This window comes from Oncorhynchus masou, unplaced genomic scaffold, assembly GCF_036934945.1.
Source record: "Oncorhynchus masou masou isolate Uvic2021 unplaced genomic scaffold, UVic_Omas_1.1 unplaced_scaffold_5946, whole genome shotgun sequence".
Taxonomy (NCBI): Eukaryota; Metazoa; Chordata; class Actinopteri; order Salmoniformes; family Salmonidae; genus Oncorhynchus; species Oncorhynchus masou.
In genome coordinates, this window is record NW_027012370.1 from 3,197 (window position 1) to 15,000 (window position 11,804).

The following is an 11,804-nucleotide window of genomic DNA, read 5'->3' on the forward strand; positions in this document are numbered from 1 at the left end:
CAACGTTTACTGACACCGGCCATATTCACGGGTGTTGGAGCTTTCGTAAATGCGTCAGTTATTCTGCGCTCCTGGCACACTGAGACGAGAGTGCTCTGAAATCGGAGTAGATAGCCAGAGTGAATTCACCAGCTACATCTATCGACAGTTGTCACAGTAACATCATGAACATTCTATTGAAATGGTTACTTGCATAATGGAGTCTTTGTTTAGACATGTAGCTAGCTAAACAACGAACCAAAATCCCAACCCATAACGTTACTACCCTGCATGAATCTGCAGGTAGCTAACCAACCAGGTTCAATGTTATCTAGCTAACATTAGGCTATAACTAGCAATGCAAATTCATCTGAGATAATTATAACAACACAGATCGTTAGCTAACAGTACGCTTTAACTTGAAATGAAACGACTTTCTGACAAAATTTGAAACGTGTAATATCTGAAAATGTAGCTAGCTAGATTATTTTACCCGTATACATGAATGGACGTTCCTCCCCTCTCTGTCACGGTTGCCCTTAGTTTGAAGATGTAATCCGAAGACAGGTGTTTTATGCAACAGCCTTCAGTGTGTTCTCTTTTCAACTCCCTCAGATTTACAATCAAACGCCAGAAACGTTCTCCATCTCCTTGGCAGTCATATAATTCTACTGATTTCAAAACTCTGTTCTACAGAAAGTAGAGAGCAACACTTTTGCAGTTCTACAGCGTGATATCTTTCAAAAAAGCTGCGTTACCCAGCCATACTGACCAGCTCATCTTATAGACAAAAACCTAACAAGGCAGACCAATCGAGCTCATCTCTCGGCATGTCCAGCCCACCCATTATCTCAGCCAATCATGGCTAGTGGCAAGGTTCCTTACTTTTTCCACGGCTAAACCAACTCGGCTCGTAATTTAACTATTGTATTTGTATGTACAGATGGCATACAAGTTTGTTATTAAGGCACATGAAAGTTCACATGTTCCAGAAGGCATTTCTACCAAGAAAAAACAACATTTTGATAAAATAAAGTTTTACTTTCAAATGATTGTCCTGTAAGAAATATCTTGCTGTGTTTTGTAAACGCAAAAATGTAAAATGCTTCTTATTCTAATTTCTTCTCGACATCAGACTAATTTTGTGCTTCAGTTGCACTTCTCCACTCGGATGAGAATTCACGAACGGGCATTATGGAGCTACTGTTCTCCATCATCCAATCAGCAGACAGACTGATGTGGAGCTACTGTTCTCCATCATTCTATCAGCAGACAGACTGATGTGTAGCTAATGTTCTCCATCATTCTATCAGCAGACAGACTGATGTGGAGCTACTGTTCTCCATCATTCTATCAGCAGACAGACTGATGTGGAGCTACTGTTCTCCATCATTCTATCAGCAGACAGACTGATGTGGAGCTACTGTTCTCCATCATTCTATCAGCAGACAGCACTCTGATGTGGAGCTACTGTTCTCCATTAGCCTATCAGCAGACAGACTGGTGTGGAGCTACTGTTCTCCATCATCCTATCAGCAGACAGCACTCTGATGTGGAGCTACTGTTCTCCATCATTCTATCAGCAGACAGACTGATGTGGAGCTACTGTTGTCTATCATTCTATCAGCAGACAGACTGACGTGGAGCTACTGTTCTCCATCATTCTATCAGCAGACAGACTGATGTGGAGCTACTGTTGTCTATCATTCTATCAGCAGACAGACTGACGTGGAGCTACTGTTCTCCATCATTCTATCAGCAGACATACTGATGTGGAGCTACTGTTCTCCATCATTCTATCAGCAGACAGCACTCTGATGTGGAGCTACTGTTCTCCATCATTCTATCAGCAGACAGACTGATGTGGAGCTACTGTTCTCCATCATTCTATCAGCAGACAGACTGATGTGGAGCTACTGTTCTCCATCATTCTGTCAGCAGACAGACTGATGTGGAGCTACTGTTCTCCATCATTCTATCTGCAGACAGACTGATGTGGAGCTACTGTTCTCTATCATTCTATCAGCAGACAGACTGATGTGGAGCTACTGTTCTCCATCATTCTATCAGCAGACAGACCGATGTGGAGCTACTAGGAAATGTAGCTGTCAACATTCTTTCTATGATAATTTATGACATTCTATGACATTAGAAATTTGATGACCATGCATCGTTCTTGCAAAACAATACCAGGATATTATGTATCCATTATGTATTCATGTACTATCAAGGATTTCAGTCGGTCCATCAACGTTACATCATGATTTGCCTCCATTTCATCCATCTTGGCTCAAAATGGCACCCACGTCACGCCACAGTTTCCCCAACATGCTACGGTTTGTCATGCTTTCCTAATGACACCAGTGTCTCACATTCTTTTTCCTGAACTCTCTATCGTTTTGACTCATCACTTCACCTTTCACATTTTCACCATCTCACCCATTGACTTATAGAAATGCCAAGACATCGAGGGGCGGCCGAAACACACACACACACACACACACACACACACACACACACACACACACACACACACACACACACACACACACACACACACACACACACACACACACACACACACACACACAGACACAGACACACAGACACACACAGACACACGGCACCCCATTCCTCTATATAGTGCACTACTCTTGACCAGGGCTCTGATAGAGAATAAGGTGCCATTTGGGACACAACAAACTTTTCAAACAACTGTACAGCTGCGACCCAAAAACATTCTGGCATTTGGGACTAAATTTCACCTGTGCACAGCCAGCCAGTCAGCCAGCCAGCCAGCTAGCCAGCCAGTCAGCCAGTCCCAGCCCATTGCTGTTCCCCACTTAGGAACAAACTAAACTGGTTAGAATTTAAGCTCCTTTGTCATTGTTTTTTTTCTCTCTGTCATCTTTGTTGTATTTTTTTGCTTCATCCCATCTCTGATATCTTCTCTTCATTTATGTGTTCCGGAAGCAGTGGTTTAATCTCTCTATCTCTGTCTCTCGCTCTCGCTCACCCTCATCTTATGTGTTCTTTCACAGATGCAATTATTCTCTCTAGCCTTCCTTTCTCCCATCTCAGTGATTTTCTCTCTTCTCTTCCCTACCCTCTTACGATCTATTTCTTTCTCTCTCTCCATCTCTCACTCCTTTCTCCTTCACTCCCTCTTCATCTTCTTCTCTCTCTCCATCTCTCACTCCTTTCTCCTTCACTCCCTCTTCATCTTCTTCTCTCTCTCCATCTCTCACTCCTTTCTCCTTCACTCCCTCTTCATCTTCTTCTCTCTCTCCATCTCTCACTCCTTTCTCCTTCACTCCCTCTTCATCTTCTTCTCTCTCTCCATCTCTCACTCCTTTCTCCTTCACTCCCTCTTCATCTTCTTCTCTCTCTCCATCTCTCACTCCTTTCTCCTTCACTCCCTCTTCATCTTCTTCTCTCTCTCCATCTCTCACTCCTTTCTCCTTCACTCCCTCTTCATCTTCTTCTCTCTCTCCATCTCTCACTCCTTTCTCCTTCACTCCCTCTTCATCTTCTTCTCTCTCTCCATCTCTCACTCCTTCTCCTTCACTCCCTCTTCATCTTCTTCTCTCTCTCCATCTCACTCCTTTCTCCTTCACTCCCTCTTCATCTTCTTCTCTCTCTCCTACTCTCTATCTTCTGTTTCAGAGGTCTGTAGCATTGAGATGGTTCGTCACAACGTCCTGGGCCTCTAGGTCCATCTTCGTCCCTCCTCCTCCTCCTCCTCCTCCTCCTCCTCCTCCTCCTCCTCCCTCTTTCAATCCTTCTTCTTCACCTCCTGCCTTCCCTCCTCCATCTCTTCCTCCTCCTCCATCTCTTCCTCCTCCTCCATCTCTTCCTCCTCCTCCATCTCTTCCTCCCTTCGGATGCACACTATCCATTCTCTGGTCACAGCGGAACACGGTCGTGAACGCGGTGCGATAGTTGCTGTTCATCCACCCGTAGAGCAAAGGGTTGGCGAACGTTGAGCTACATGGCCACCACGTGGAACAGCGTGCACAGCAGTCTAAAATCCCTCATGTCCAAGACGGAGCTGTCGATATCCGTGGCCAATTGAAAGCGTGGAACGGCAGCCAGCTGACCGCCGAACACCACGACCATGGTCACCAGCATCTTGGTGGTTTTGCGTCGGCGGCGGTGGCGGTCATTGCGGCCTGCGGGGGACATGTGGGAACGGAGCTTGGACCAGATACGAGCGTAGGCAAAGGAGATGACGGCTAGAGGGAGAACGTACTGGAGGAGGAGCATGGAGAATGGAATAGACTGTCCCGTCTGTCGAGCTGCCCGGCCACTTCTCTGTACACACCTGGAGAAGAGGAGAGAGGGTTAGGGTGTGTGTGTGTGTGTGTGTGTGTGTGTGTGTGTTTGTGAGTGAGACCTACCTGTATAAACTGTCCTGGAGCCAGATTGAAGGTACCATACTCTCTGAAGATAGCTAGTGGACTGGCCAGCACCGCACTCAGTACCCATGTGGCGGCAATCACCCCGAAACACACATCCTTTCTCATCCTGGTCTCCAGGTGGTACACTATACACCTGTCAATCAATCAATCAACCAATCAGTCAGCCAGCCAGTCAATCACCCAGTCAATCAATCAATCCATCACCCAGCCAGTCAATCAGCCAGCCAGTCAAACAATCAGCCAGACAATCAGTCAGCCAGCCAGGCAATCAGTCAGCCAGCCAGTCAATCAGACAGTCAATCAGTCAGCCAGCAAATCAAAATCAAATCAAATCAAAAATCAAATCAAATTTATTTGTCACATACACATGGTTAGCAGATGTTAATGCGAGTGTAGCGAAATGCTTGTGCTTCTAGTTCCGACAATGCAGTAATAACCAACAAGTAATCTAACTAACAATTCCTAAACTAATGTCTTATACACAGTGTAAGGGGATAAAGAATATGTACATAAGGATATATGAATGAGTGATGGTACAGAGCAGCATAGGCAAGATACAGTAGATGGTATCGAGTACAGTATATACATATGAGATGAGTATGTAAACAAAGTGGCATAGTTAAAGTGGCTAGTGATACATGTATTACATAAGGATGCAGTCGATGATATAGAGTACAGTATATACGTATGCATATGAGATGAATAATGTAGGGTAAGTAACATTATATAAGGTAGCATTGTTTAAAGTGGCTAGTGATATATTTACATCATTTCCCATTCAATTCCCATTATTAAAGTGGCTGGAGTTGAGTCAGTGTCAGTGTGTTGGCAGCAGCCACTCAATGTTAGTGGTGGCTGTTTAACAGTCTGATGGCCTTGAGATAGAAGCTGTTTTTCAGTCTCTCAGTCCCAGCTTTGATGCACCTGTACTGACCTCGCCTTCTGGATGATAGCGGGGTGAACAGGCAGTGGCTCGGGTGGTTGATGTCCTTGATGATCTTTATGGCCTTCCTGTAACATCGGGTGGTGTAGGTGTCCTGGAGGGCAGGTAGTTTGTCCCCGGTGATGCGTTGTGCAGACCTCACTACCCTCTGGAGAGCCTTACGGTTGAGGGCGGAGCAGTTGCCGTACCAGGCGGTGATACAGCCCGCCAGGATGCTCTCGATTGTGCATCTGTAGAAGTTTGTGAGTGCTTTTGGTGACAAGCCGAATTTCTTCAGCCTCCTGAGGTTGAAGAGGCGCTGCTGCGCCTTCTTCACGATGCTGTCTGTGTGAGTGGACCAATTCAGTTTGTCTGTGATGTGTATGCCGAGGAACTTAAAACTTGCTACTCTCTCCACTACTGTTCCATCGATGTGGATAGGGGGTGTTCCCTCTGCTGTTTCCTGAAGTCCACAATCATCTCCTTAGTTTTGTTGACGTTGAGTGTGAGGTTATTTTCCTGACACCACACTCCGAGGAGCCCTCACCTCCTCCCTGTAGGCCGTCTCGTCGTTGTTGGTAATCAAGCCTACCACTGTTGTGTCGTCCGCAAACTTGATGATTGAGTTGGAGGCGTGCGTGGCCACGCAGTCGTGGGTGAACAGGGAGTACAGGAGAGGGCTCAGAACGCACCCTTGTGGGGCCCCAGTGTTGAGGATCAGCGGGGAGGAGATGTTGTTACCTACCCTCACCACCTGGGGGCGGCCCGTCAGGAAGTCAGTACCCAGTTGCACAGGGCGGGGTCGAGACCCAGGGTCTCGAGCTTGATGACGAGCTTGGAGGGTACTATGGTGTTGAATGCCGAGCTGTAGTCGATGAACAGCATTCTCACATAGGTATTCCTCTTGTCCAGATGGGTTAGGGCAGTGTGCAGTGTGGTTGAGATTGCATCGTCTGTGGACCTATTTGAGCGGTAAGCAAATTGGAGTGGGTCTAGGGTGTCAGGTAGGGTGGAGGTGATATGGTCCTTGACTAGTCTCTCAAAGCACTTCATGATGACGGAAGTGAGTGCTACGGGGCGGTAGTCGTTTAGCTCAGTTACCTTAGCTTTCTTGGGAACAGGAACAATGGTGGCCCTCTTGAAGCATGTGGGAACAGCAGACTGGTATAGGGATTGATTGAATATGTCCGTAAACACACCAGCCAGCTGGTCTGCGCATGCTCTGAGGGCGCGGCTGGGGATGCCGTCTGGGCCTGCAGCCTTGCGAGGGTTAACACGTTTAAATGTTTTACTCACCTCGGCTGCAGTGAAGGAGAGACCGCATTTTTCCGTTGCAGGCAGTGTCAGTGGCACTGTATTGTCCTCAAAGCGGGCAAAAAAGTTATTTAGTCTGCCTGGGAGCAAGACATCCTGGTCCGTGACTGGGCTGGGTTTCTTCCTGTAGTCCGTGATTGACTGTAGACCCTGCCACATGCCTCTTGTGTCTGAGCCGTTGAATTGGGATTCTACTTTGTCTCCTGTACTGACGCTTAGCTTGTTTGATAGCTTTACGGAGGAATAGCTGCATTGTTTGTATTCAGTCATGTTACCAGACACCTTGCCCTGATTGAAAGCAGTGGTTAGCGCTTTGATTTCCTAGAATGCTGCCATCAATCCGAGGTTTCTGGTTAGGGAATGTTTTAATCGTTGCTATGGGAACGACATCTTCAACGCACGTTCTAATGAACTCGCACACCGAATCAGCGTATTCGTCAATGTTGTTATTTGGCCTGTCTGAAACATATCCCAGTCCACGTGATGGAAGCAGTCTTGGAGTGTGGAGTCAGCTTGTAGTCGGACCAGCGTTGGACAGACCTCAGCGTGGGAGCTTCTTTTTTAGCTTTGTCTGTAGGCAGGGAGTATCATAGTAGTCAGTGGTCAGCTTTTCGAAAGGGGGGCAGGGCAGGGCCTTATATGCGTCATGGAAGTTAGAGTAACAGTGATCCAAGGTTTTCCTCCCTGGTTGCGCAATCGATATGCTGATAAAATTTAGGGAGTCTTGTTTTCAGATTAGCCTTGTTAAAATCCCCAACAACGATGAATGCAGTCTCCGGATAAATGGTTTCCAGTTTGCAAAGTGTTAAATAAAGTTCGTTCAGAGCCATCGATGTGTCTGCTTGGGGGTGAATATATACGGCTGTGATTATAATCGAAGAGAATTCTCTTGGTAGATAATGCGGTCTACATTTGATTGTGAGGAATTCTAAATCAGGTGAACAGAAGGATTTGAGTTCCTGTATGTTTCTTTCATCGCACCATGCCTCGTTAGCCATAAGGCATACACCCCCACCCCTCTTCTTACCAGAAAGGTGTTTGTTTCTGTCGGCGCGATGCGTGGAGAAACCCGTTGGCTGCACCGCATCCGAGAGCATCTCTCCAGTGAGCCATGTTTCCGTGAAGCAAAGAACGTTACAGTCTCTGATGTCCCTCTGGAATGCTACCCTTGCTCGGATTTCATCAACCTTGTTGTCAAGAGACTGGACATTGGCAAGAAGAATGCTAGGAAGTGGGGCACGATGTGCCCGTCTCCGTAGTCTGACCAGAATACCGCCACGTTTCCCTCTTTTTCGGAGTCGTTTTTTGGGGTCGCTGCATGCGATCCATTCCGTTGTCTTGTTTGTAAGGCAGAACACAGGATCCGCGTTGCGAAAAACATATTCTTGGTCGTACTGATGGTGAGTTGACGCTGATCTTATATACAGTAGTTCTTCTCGGCTGTATGTAATGAAACCTAAGATGACCTGGGGTACTAATGTAAGAAATAACACGTCAGCCAGCCAATCAATCAGTCAGTCAGCCAGTCAATCAGTCAGTTAGTCAGTCAATCAATAACTCATTTCAGTCAATGAATGAATAAACTAATCAAGCAATTAATAAATGAACCTTGATGAAGTCTCACCTGTGTCTATCGAGGGCTATGACGTTGAGCGTCACCGTGGATACGTGGACAGCCAATCCCTGTGCATAGGGAAGCAGGAAACAAAGCAGCTGGCCAAACTTCCACTCCCCGAGCAGAGTATAGACCAACGTGAAGGGGAGACATAATGTATTCACCAGGAGGTCAGCTAGAGAGAGAGAGGGGAAGGGTTGGAGACAAACAGACAGACAGACAGACAGACAGACAGACAGACAGACAGACAGACAGACAGACAGACAGACAGACAGACAGACAAAGAGAGAGATAGATAGATAGATAGATAGATAGATAGATAAAGAGATAAAGAGATGCAGAGAGAGAGACAGGTTAGCCAGCCAGTCAATCATTCAGTCTGACGGATTGATTGACAGGTAACCCTAAAAGGACTTGCCTAGTTAAATAAAGGTTAAATAAAATATACAAAAAATAAAATGTTTCCATGTATAATTGTTTTTGTTAATATACAGCACCAGTCAAAAGTTTGGACACACCTACTCATTCAAAGGTTTTTCTTATTTTTTTAAAACTATTTTTAGAATAATAGAGAATACATTAAAACTATGAAATAACTCATACGGAATCATGTAGTAACCCAAAAAAGTGTTGAACAAATCTAAATATATTTGAGCCCTTTACACAGCCTGGAGGTGTGTTTTGGGTCATTGTCCTGTTGAAGAACATGCGTGATAGACAAGAGGCATGCAAAGCTGTCAACAAGACTACATTGAAGAATCCTTAAATATAAAAAATATATATATTTTGATTTGTTTAACACTTTTTTGGGGGTTACTACATGATTCCATGTTGTGTTGTTTCATAGTTTTGATGTCTTCACTATTATTCTACAATGTAGAAAATAAAGGAACAAAAAACATTTTTTTTAAATAAATTTAGTAGGTTTGTCTAAACGTTTCACTGGGACTGTACATAATACTATTTTTGCTCAAACATATTGTTATTTTATGTAATACTGCATATACTGTACATTGCTTTGACAACAATTCTTAACATAGACCAGAGTGAGAAGTGAGAAATGAACAGTGATATAAGAGACAAGAGAGAGAGAGATGTTCGACACCTTAACTAACCATGACAGAGACTGGGGTTAGACACAAGGTTAGCCTCAGCACATGACATGACAGAAAGAAGACGTGAAAAGTCAACTGATTTAAGACAATGGGCTTTTGGGTCAAGGAGCCGACCAACGGGTTGACAAGCGATGGTTGACATTGCTCATGCTGTCGTATCTGACATCTGTAATTTGGCCTAAACTGGAGCGCTGCACCAAACCTGCAGAGACTGACTGACATCATTTTTTATTTTTTCCTTTATTTAACCAGGCAAGTCAGTTAAGAACAAATTCTTATTTTCAATGACGGCCTGGGAACAGTGGGTTAACTGCCTGTTCAGGGGCAGAACGACAGATTTGTACCTTGTCAGCTCGGGGTATGTTACTGGTCCAGCGCTCTAACCACTAGGCTATGCTCTAACCACTAGGCTACCCTGCCGCCCCTCCTCTAACCACTAGGCTACCCTGCCACCCCTCCACTCTAACCACTAGGCTACCCTGCCGCCCCTCCATTCTAACAACTAGGCTACCCTGCCGCCCCTCCCAATCTAACCACTAGGCTACCCTGCCGCCCCCTCCACTCTAACCACTAGGCTACCCTGCGCCCCTCCACTCTAACCACTAGGCTACCCTGCCGCCCCTCCACTCTAACCACTAGGCTACCCTGCCGCCCCTCCACTCTAACCACTAGGCTACCCTGCCGCCCCATTTGAGGAGACTGGTGACTTGAACCCCCTGGACAATTTCTACAAAAACATTGTTCTTTGGTACTGAACATGTTTAAACTTGTTTTCACTATTCAACACTCTTTGTTCTTGGTACTGAACATGTTTAAACTTGTTTTCACTCTTAAACACTCTTTTTTTCTTGGTACTGAACATCTGTCATCGGTTTCACCTGTCTTTGTTCTTGTCTCCACCCCCCTTCCAGGTGCCTCCACCCCCTTCCAGGTGTCTCCAACCCCCCCTCCAGGTGCCTCCACCCCCCTTCCAGGTGTCTCCAACCCCCCCTTCAGGTGCCTCCACCCCCTTCCAGGTGTCTCCTGCCCCCTTCCAGGTGCCTCCAACCCCCCTCCAGGTGCCTCCACCCCCCTTCCAGGTGTCTCCAACCCCCCTCCAGGTGCCTCCACCCCCCTTCCAGGTGTCTCACCCCCCTCCAGGTGCCTCCACCCCCCTTCCAGGTGTCCTCAGCCCCCCTCCAGGTGCCTCCACCCCCCTTCCAGGTGTCTCCACCCCCCTTCCAGGTGTCTCCAACCCCCCCTCCAGGTGCCTCACCCCCTTCCAGGTGTCTCCAACCCCCTCCAGGTGCCTCACCCCCTTCCAGGTGTCTCCACCCCCTTCCAGGTGTCTCCCACCCCCCTCCAGGTGCCTCCACCCCCCTTCCAGGTGTCTCCACCCCCCCTCCAGGTGCCTCCACCCCCCTTCCAGGTGTCTCCACCCCCCTTCCAGGTGTCTCCCACCCCTTCCAGGTGCCCTCCACCCCCCCTTCCAGGTGTCTCACTCCCCCTTCCCAGGTGCCTCCACCCCCCTTCCAGGTGTCTCCACCCCCCACCAGGTGTCTCCACCCCACTCCAGGTGTCTCCAACCCCTACCAGGTGTCTCCACCCCCTTCCAGGTGTCTCAACCCCCTCCAGGTGCCTCCACCCCCTTCCAAGTGTCTCCACCCCCCTTCCAGGTGCCTCCGCCCCCCTTCCAGGTGTCTCCACCCCCCCCACCAGGTGTCTCCACCCCCTCCAGGTGCACTCTTACCCCCTTCCAGGTGTCTCCACCCCCTTCCAGGTGCCTCCGCTCCCCTTCCAGGTGTCTCCCTCCCCCTTCCAGGTGTCTCCACCCCCTTCAGGTGCCTCACCCCCTTCCAGGTGCCTCCACTCCCCCTTCCAGGTGCCTCCACCCCCTTCCCAGGTGTCTCCACCCCCCCTCTGTCAGGTGCCTCCACCCCCCTTCCAGGTGTCTCCACCCCCTCCAGGTGCCTCCACCCCCCTTCCAGGTGTCTCCACCCCCTTCCAGGTGTCTCCAACCCCCCCTCCAGGTGTCTCCACCCCCCTTCCAGGTGTCTCCACCCCCCTTCCAGGTGTCTCCCTCCCCCCTTCCAGGTGTCTCCAACCCCTCCAGGTGTCTCCACCCCCCCACCCAGGTGTCTCCACCCCCCCTCCAGGTGTCTCCACCCCCCTTCCAGGTGTCTCCAACCCCTCCAGGTGTCTCCACCCCCCCACCAGGTGTCTCCACCCCCCTCCAGGTGTCTCCACCCCCCTTCCAGGTGTCTCCAACCCCTCCTAGTGTCTCCACCCCCCACCAGGTGTCTCCACCCCCCACCAGGTGTCTCCACCACCCCCTCCCAGGTGTCTCCACCCCCTTCCAGGTGTCTCCACCCCCTTCCAGTGTCTCCCCCTTCCAGGTGTCTCCACCCCCCTCAGGTGTCTCTCCCCCTTCCGGGTGTCTCTCCCCCCTCCCCAGGTGT

At 48.5% G+C, this 11,804-nt stretch overlaps 1 pseudogene; it reads right to left on the minus strand.

Moving 5' to 3' along the window:
* Nucleotides 1-2,568: 2,568 nt before the first annotated feature.
* Nucleotides 2,569-11,804, minus strand: part of LOC135536328 (neuropeptide Y receptor type 2-like) — a 12,683-nt pseudogene continuing 3,447 nt past the window's right edge.